At 33.7% G+C, this 8,981-nt stretch overlaps 1 long non-coding RNA gene across 1 annotated transcript in view; it reads left to right on the forward strand.

Annotated features, from left to right (window-relative positions):
- The window catches only part of LOC116662642, a 370,728-nt gene extending 362,163 nt beyond the window's left edge, over positions 1 to 8,565 (forward strand). Inside the window, exon 5 of the long non-coding RNA XR_004318621.1 lies at positions 8,200 to 8,565. This is a non-coding gene — a long non-coding RNA (uncharacterized LOC116662642). The remainder of the gene's footprint in view (positions 1 to 8,199) is intronic.
- The last annotated feature ends 416 nt before the right edge of the window (positions 8,566 to 8,981 follow it).

Genomic DNA, 8,981 nt, shown 5'->3' on the forward strand with positions numbered 1-8,981 from the left:
TGTTCATGAAAGATTTTTAAAATACCTGGAAGGTCTGAGGTCATTCTCCCTATAGTGTTTTTATTTTAAAGACAAATGGGAACTTGTCAAACAGCTCAGAAAATTCTGCAAATAATTATGGAAATGCCAGTCAAGAAAGCTGTATTTCCTTACTTCTAAAAATGTGGCTTTGATAAGTCAAAAAACTTTTCAACCTGCTTATCTTGTACATTACACCCACAAAATCCCTGAACTAATCATAGCATATGAAGCCATGTTGTCAAAATAAAAAAAACTTTATAAAGGTATATAAACTTGAGATTAGATTAATTTCAGCAGTCATTCAATGTAGTAATTTAAATACAGAATTTAAGATAAATGATTCCATTATTAGGTAGATATCTTACTTTAGAAGAATAGTATGAGAATTCTTGACAAGCCAAGAGATCAGATTTAAAAATACTATATGCAGGAGTTTTAGATTTGCAAGATTGCATACTCAAAAATACATTGACATTCCACCTGAAAATTTATTCCAATAAAAATAATATTGAGCTCACCAATTTTCACCTTTTATTCTACTATTTCTTAGAGTAAAAGCCTTTTGATTCAAAGTATAGAGAGGTAATTACTGCTCTGTCTTCATTCTTGAAGGGTTATTTCTCTTCATGTTTCCTTTATGGTCCTGGATTCTAGCTGAGCTAATTAGGATTTGCAGGTTTGAGGACTTTGGGTTCTATACCGTATGTTCACTCTGTAATCCATGTTGTTTGGCATTCAGAGTGCCCTGTTAATGTGTCACTCAGAAAGATGAATGACAAATAGCATCAATTCCCAAAGTAAAACATTACAACAGTGAATGACACAAGATATCACATGAATTCACTCTAAACTGCATATCATAAACCCTACACACAGACCAAAGTATATCTTCCCAAATATTTATGGTGACTGACACCTCTCAAGAAAAAGCCTCCAAGTGTACAACTAAGAGGAGAGAAAAAATTCAAAGACCATGTTGCTCAAGAAAATTTCTTAATTCTGGAATATGAACTGATAAGAAAATGATAAGATAGCATCATATCGTATAGGATAGTTGCAAAAGAACCATGAACGTTCCCTGAGGCTTTCATCAACTGGAACTTCAAAGCTTAAAGGGAAGTTAGCTCAGAGTGGCTGATTAATACTCTTTAAATCAGATGGCTTAGAAAAAACTGGAACTAAACAATACAGCTAATATAACACAATCATCTAAAGTAACAGTGGCAGTTACAGAGCAGGTATGTGAGAAAGACAAATGCTGTATCTTTAATGCAGTATTGTCTATGCCCTTGGGCAGGACCTATTTTATAAATGCAAGAATGGAGGCTCAAACATGTTCAAGAACACAGAGCTATTAATTGCTAAACCAGTCCCAGTTCTTTTGATAGTAAGTCTATCTTTATTCCCACCTGACCACTTATACTCACTAAGTTCCATGAATTCAAAAACTTTCAAAAAGTATTTTGGAGGCTGCCATAGAATTACTAATTTTTTTTTTTTTTTGCCAGGCACATTAAAACAAAAACAAAAAGCCCTTCTAACAATAATTATCAGTTTCACAAAAGAAACAGTATTTTATTCTTTAAATTGAAAAAAATTATTATTGAGAAAAGTTTAGTATTTCCTTTTTTTTTTTTTTTTTTTTTTTCATTTCATCACACATGAGTGAGAAATCAGCATCAGAATGGAATAGACCATGTTTGGAAACCCTACTTTCTGCCATAGCTATCTCCCAGTCTCAGCCAAGGATATGTCCTAGAATTTTATTGCAGTTGAATCACCTGGAAGTAAATTTTGAACCCTCCCCAGAAGATGTAGCACGTATCTTTGCTACTAAGGCATGTTTAGCATTTAGATGTTTTAATTGGAATGTATCTAAAATTTTCAATACACACATATAACATCATTATTTCTTTTTCTCCACAAAAGCTGTATTTGATTCAGCAATGCATCTTACAATCATTGTTATCATAGTCTTGCACCAAATACCGTATGTTTTGAATGAACTGATATACATTCAGACAAAAAATATAACATATAATAGACAATTCCCAATCTCCAATATCCAGTGACAGAAAAGAGCAGGCACTCAAGTGAAATTAACAGACAGATTTCTGTGCTCTCAAGATACCTTTGCAGGATTCTAATTTCATAACCAACATCCTCTAAAAAATTGAAGGGTAACAAAAAGTAGTTGGAGTTGAGGTTTCATTTATTTGTTTTTACTTGTATGTAATTCTTTTATCTAGGGTATCGGGAAGTGATGTGTTCTAGGTAATCAAATATTCAGGTTAATAGATTATTATCGTACTTAATTCCATGCATATATCACTGATTATGAAAAATTGAACCACAGTAAAATATACTTAGTACAGAAATTATGCTGATGTTAAGTATTTTCTTTGATGACTCCAAATGTACTTTAAAGTCTCATGCTCATTGTTATGAAAAATCAAGTGCTGTGGTAGAGATGAGCCAGATAATAGAACTCTTTGCTTAACAGAACATCAAATAAACTATATTTTTTCACATTTCATGCTTTTTAATAAGTTAATCCAAAATAACATTGTAATTATAAAAGTATCATTGTCTCAAAAACGAATTTTCTTCCCATGTTGCTTTCTTCTCTACTTGTTTTGCAGAGACATGATGATGTACTTTTCTCCTATTTTTTCACTAAATACTGCATCATAAGTATTTTCCATGTTTGGTGGCAAAATGTTGATAATAATGAACTTTAAATGATTGAATAATATTTTTTCAGGCTGATTTACCATAGGTTAGTTAAGTTTTTCTCAATTGTTAGCCATTTTAGTTGTGCTGAGATAAACATCTTACTTTGCTATATATTTCTTCAAAGCACTTACCACTACCTGAAAATTACTGTTTGCCTAATAAATTATTTTTGTCTTTCCTATTAGAGTTTCCATGAGAGCAGGAACTCAGTGTATCATATCACTGAATACCCAGATCTTAGCACAACACCAGGACACATGATATGAGCCCTTAAAGATTTTGTGGCTACGTGCATGAACGAGTTAATCATGCATATTTTCATTTGCTCAGGAATAGTACCCCGAAATATGACTTTGGGCCTTGCTGGGTTTTGCCTCTAATTGCATGAGTGCATTCAAGGTACAAATTCCACATAGGAAGATAGAAAGCCTGAGTGATTCTTACAAAAAATGTTTGGAAAACTCAAAGTTGGTAATGAAAGTAACATGAGAAAGAGACAGAAAGAGTGAGAATGATCAAACAGTATCAGACATTCAAAGAAAGCTGAAGAGCTAGGGGGAAACAATAGTGAACAAAATGTAGGGGAACCACAAGGATCATAGAATGGGAATTATCACTGAAAATGGGGTATTTAAAGTGTAATTTCTATTTAGAATTGAAGTCTAGGGGAGAAAAGTGGAGGGCCAAAATCAAGAATACAAAATTATCAGTAAATTAGCTTCAGTGAACGCCCAAACCAAGCTAATTATCAGAATCTCCTAGAAACAATATTTTTTTTTAATAAAAATTTCCCAGTGTCAGCACTGGAAATTCTAATTCAGCATATCTGGGTTTTGACCTGGTATTTGTATTTTAAAAGTTTCCCTGGATATGAATTAAATTCTGTATTATTTATTATAGAACACAAAGAATGTATAATAAAAAAAATTAATGCTAGTATGCTTATGGTTTAGTCATAGTGTACTTAGATTCTGTATATTTTTATAAATATTAGAGAATTCTTTAAAAATATTATATCTACTTCTATATCTAACTGTCTGAATTACTCCTATATCTTTTATTCAAACTGTATGTCAATTCTTAGTGACCAAATAAAGGGACACTGCCATAGAACAATTTCAGTTAGTCTCTTCTTCAGCATGTGTTTTTCTGAGCTCTAAGTTGAACATAATCAAGTGTATTTTATTCAACTGACAGAAGAGCTATGATAGAGTTATCATAGCCCATCATCAAATTTTTAAAGACTTCTTACTTTATACGAGTAACTTCTATTAAAGTCAATGGGAATCTTACCAATGATGCCTTGGAAAAATCTGTAAACATTAATACAAAGTGCCTGTTAGTCAGACTGCCCCAGTATTTGTTTGTTTTTATTTTGTTACATCTTCAAATTTATATCATCCAAATTACTTGCCTTGAATTATGATTTCTTGCCCAGTTCAAAATTGTTGTTAGTCACAAATTGCTTTTTATTTATCTTCTTTCAAACATCTAACTGATGGGAATGTGATAGTCTAGCAGCACTGAAATCTCTGAGAAAGGTGGCTCTCACATGATTTGCAGTCCTGTTTTGTAGATCTATACATTTGGCTTTGTCCTAAGTATGCAAACTCCTAACCTCTTAGAACCTATAGTTTTTAAAAAGGAGAATCAAGCTTACATAGGAATTGTTTTGGAATGATGCTAGAGTATATACTGAAGGTTTAGGTACATTTCCGGAAACGTATAAATCCTGTGCTTTAAACTATCCTTAGTCATTATCAGTCTCAGAAGGAATTTTAGCTGTCTCTTTCATAAAGACTTTAACTGTCATTAGATGAGTAAAAAACTATATTTACTAATACAGAGAATAAACAATATAAGAATTTATAAGGAGACTTTCTCTCAAAGCCAGAAAATTTTTCTTCTATTTCTTTTTAAATTTCTTATTAGCAGAGTGACCATAAGCAGGAGACTTTATATCTCTGAGTCACAGATACCTCATATGTAAAATGGGTGTAATTTCATCTGCCCTGCCTAGGCTATGTCAATATAATGAAGATCAAATGAACCAACATGAATGGAAGCATAATAAAAATGGAAAGAGTTACACAAATTTAAGAAATTGTCATTGTTATATTCTATGAAGGCAATAAAAATGTCTGGAGTTTTATTGGATTTTTTTTCAATACATTTTCACAGAAGATTTGATAGTGGAGACTTTCTGTAAGAGATTCTAAAGTAAATTAAGACTGGGAATGAAAGTGTTTCCATTAAACATGTGTAGTTCATTAAGTTATTCCACATGGCACCCAAATCATTAGTTTCTTAAATGTAGCAAGAAAGATTGTGAACCAGTGATGACAGACATAAAATATACTACAGAGACAGGGTTACTTTTGATGGAGTAAGTGTTCAGCTAACTCTTACTATGACTGCAGAACAGTTCTATCTGTTTGTTTTTTTACCAAGATTCCTCATCCAGTTCTGAAATCTTAAAGAGTTTCCTTACAACCAAAGGTTGATTTTTTTTTTTTTAATAGAAACACATGGTGCAAATTGACTGTTAAACATTCACATCTAGTTCATTTAGCACGGAGTACTGAATCACTGTTTTGGCAATAATGAATTTGCTTTCCAGATTAAATCAAACTAATTATATTTGGTTACTTGACTGTGAAGTCATGTGATACCACTTTTAATTTGTTTATGCCATATTACTCATTGGTTAAGATCTACACATACGTCGTTCAGTGGAGAAGGTCGCTCCATTATACACACATTAACATACTGATGATTCAAAAATGTTGCTACTGATGGTCTTATTCCCTCCTGTGAGCAAGGTTTGAAATGCTTATACCAGTGATGCCTCTTAACTGCATAATTCAAATATTACCATGTGCAAAATTGCAGCAATTTGTATGCTATAAACTTCAGTTAAACTTTGTCAATGCTGTTTTCAATTCATCTAGAAAAAAAGAGAAAGAGGAGAAAAGTGAATTTATCATAGCTAATATATACGCCATGAACATCTGCTCATAATAAGCTAGTCAAAATTAGTTTAAGTCTATCAGGCACAAGGAGAATATAAATGGCCCAAGACAAGGTATCCAGGCTGATGAAGAGACTGCTATAAGATATCACTGAGGTTCTTTTTTTTTTTAATTATCTGCCAGCCATAGTCCATCCTCTCCTCTCTTAAATCTTGGTTCAGACTGTCACAGTGACCTCTCAAATGCCTCTCTACTTCTTAGGCTGGCTCCTGGACCCAGTCAAGAATTGTTGCATGGATTTTTTTTTTTTTCAGTACTCTTCTCTCATTTACTTTCTTTCTCAATTTGACTTTTTCTCCTTTCTAACCTAATCCTATAATTTTCCTGAACTTTACCACAGGATGTTTCCCACCAATCCATCATTTTTAACAAAGAGGTACGGCTCCCCTGTTAGAAAGTGACAGGTTCTCATAATCTGAGTGGACGGCTTTAGCAAAGCAAATCGACTTGTGAACTTCTTCTTTTTATAGCTCTTCTACCACTCTCCCATGACTTCTAAAGTCTACTTGAAAGTAAAATAGAGGACTTTCAGATTAGCCCCATGAGGTTTCACCCTGGCAATGCCACTTATTAAATGTTGTGAACTTGGATAAGTTACTTTCCTTTTCCTAATCTTGTTTTAGTCATCCATAGAATAGGGATAAGTAATATCCACTTCGTGAGATAGTGGTGTGGGCTAAAAGTGATCATGTATGTAAAAACTTAGCATAGTACATGACACATAATATGTACTCTTTAGGTTGTTGTTTTTTTAATTTGAAGTTAACATTCCTCTTTCACTTAATCAAATTGTTCCAGTTCTCTCCAATTAAGAATTTTGAAATATTCCTTATAATTTATCTCAGGTTTTTTCATTTCAAAAATTACTTCAGAAATATGAGTCAGCCTCTGCTACATAACAAATCACCCTAAAATTTAGTTGCCTAAAACAATGATGAATAATTATTTCTCTGTATTTCCCATAACTCTGTGGACTGACCAGGCTCATCTTCTGATCTAGCCTCAATAGCATAGGATGATCTCACCAACATGTTTGGGACCTGAGCTGGAATGGCTGGACAGCTTCCCTAGGACAGCTGGGGGCCTTTCACTCCTCATGGCCTCATCTTCCAGCAGGCCAGCTCAAGTGTCTTCACATGGTAGTAGAAAGATTCCTATAGGCAAAGGGAGAAAAGCCCCAAAGCTTAAGTCATCTTAGGGTCACATCTTAAAGCACAAGGAAAACACTAAAAAAAAAAAAAAAAATCCTTGAAGGAATGCTTGAATCCATAAAATTCAGTTTCTGCTACATGTTTGCTGAATGATCTGGAGTAAACTATACATCCTCTATACATCAGTTTTCCTTTTCTACAATGTGTGTCAATAGTATAGGCATAGTAACAGAGTTAAATAAGATAACATGTATAATGTGATCAATTCAGCATGTGGCAATTGGTAGAATAAATGTTAGTTTCCTTATACTATCACCTGCCCTTTATGTTTTTTTGCTATTACACTGACACAGTCACTACCCCTCCATTATCGCACATAAAACCCCAAGATATCACGAAGTTCCTTACTTGAGAATTAAATATTGCTATCATTATGATAGTAGTAGATTAAAATGTGTATCTAGAACCATGAAATCCACATTTCCATACCAAGAACAAGAAATAATATCTATCAGAACTACCTCTAGTTATCAGCCGCCATAAAGCCAGGGTCCACAAGTAAAAATTAGATTCAGGGCACAATGAAATAAGTCTAGTTTCTCCAGTGCCTTTCAAAAACAAGCAAATAAACCAAAAAGACTATGACCAAAAAATTGAGAAATGTTTTCTTTATTAGAATTCTTAAAAGAGACATAAAAATCCTTATTTTAAAACATGACAAGATGTGTTTAGAAAAATAAAATTATTTACAAATGGCATAAGATTATTAGGGTATTTTCTGTTGACCAAGTGCTTCAAGGCTATATAAATTAGTAACAAAATAAATAAATGTACAAATAAGAAAGGCAAATATTAAGAACATTTAGATATTCAAAATTCTTTACAATTTCTTTAAAGTACATGCACTTGTTTGGTCCATTATATATCAGTAATGATGCAAACATCCATGTGTTAAACTACTTTATGTCTAAAAACAAGATTGATCTCTTCAGGAGAACACATGTTTTAGCTTCTACAAGGAAGAAAAACCTGCCTTTTCACTTTTTAAACTAAAGATATCTTTCTTCTCTTCCCATCCCTCTTCCCCTGCTTCATTTACCCTCACAGGAGAAAAAACTAGTTTGGTTGGTCCTATCTAGGACACTGTTTCATTGAATATGCTATTAGGCAGAAACCCCCAGGCCACCTGAGAGCAGAGTTGATAAACAAAGCCAAGGTTCCCTCAGTGCCATGTCATCTTGTCCTGTTTTCCTTCTCAGATGAAGACTTGGACCCTGGGGAGTTCTCCTTGATGTGGAACTCAGCTGCTGAGAAGTTGCTCAAGGCTAAGGTGAGAAGGAAAAGAATGCTCATGTCATGACCAGAGAGCTCGGTTTTGGAGCCCCAGACTGCTGGTGAGCTACACATACAACAGCCCATGCTGTCTCATTTGTCATTGTTTTTTGTGTGCAGAGCTGCTTCAAGAACTTCATTTTTCAAAAAGTGATTGACAAGGCCTTCCTTGGGCATGCTCTCTTCCCTGCCTATAACACTGAGTGCCAGCACAGTCCCTCTAATATTCATCTGTGTGTGTTATAGACAAGATTTTAACACTTCTTTAATTAAAAATAATGACATAAAATATTACCAGGGCATCTAAAGGGTAAATAATTTTCTACTTCTTCTGGAACTCTACCCCATACCAAAGGAAAAGTAACATTATATAGATGAGAATCAAAAGAACAGACAGAGATAACAATACCTGTCCTACTGAAATACTGGTGTGAAGATAAAAGGTGCTTGAGCCAAAGTTTTACATTGCAATCATGGAAATGTAGAAAGACACTAAAATCCCAGATTTTCATAAAATTCTATCAGTGTAACATGTTTAGCCAGAGGACAGAATTTACTGTGGAAAATGCAGAAGAAATACTAACATACCCTGGAGCACCTGACTGTGATCCAGGTGCTGCTCTAAGACTTATTTGCTTTGTGCCCTTTACTCCTCAGAAGTCCACGAGGCTTAGAAGAGTTTTTGTGATTAGCCAAGGTTAAAAACATA

This window comes from Camelus ferus, chromosome 3 (genome assembly GCF_009834535.1).
Source record: "Camelus ferus isolate YT-003-E chromosome 3, BCGSAC_Cfer_1.0, whole genome shotgun sequence".
Taxonomy (NCBI): domain Eukaryota; kingdom Metazoa; phylum Chordata; class Mammalia; order Artiodactyla; family Camelidae; genus Camelus; species Camelus ferus.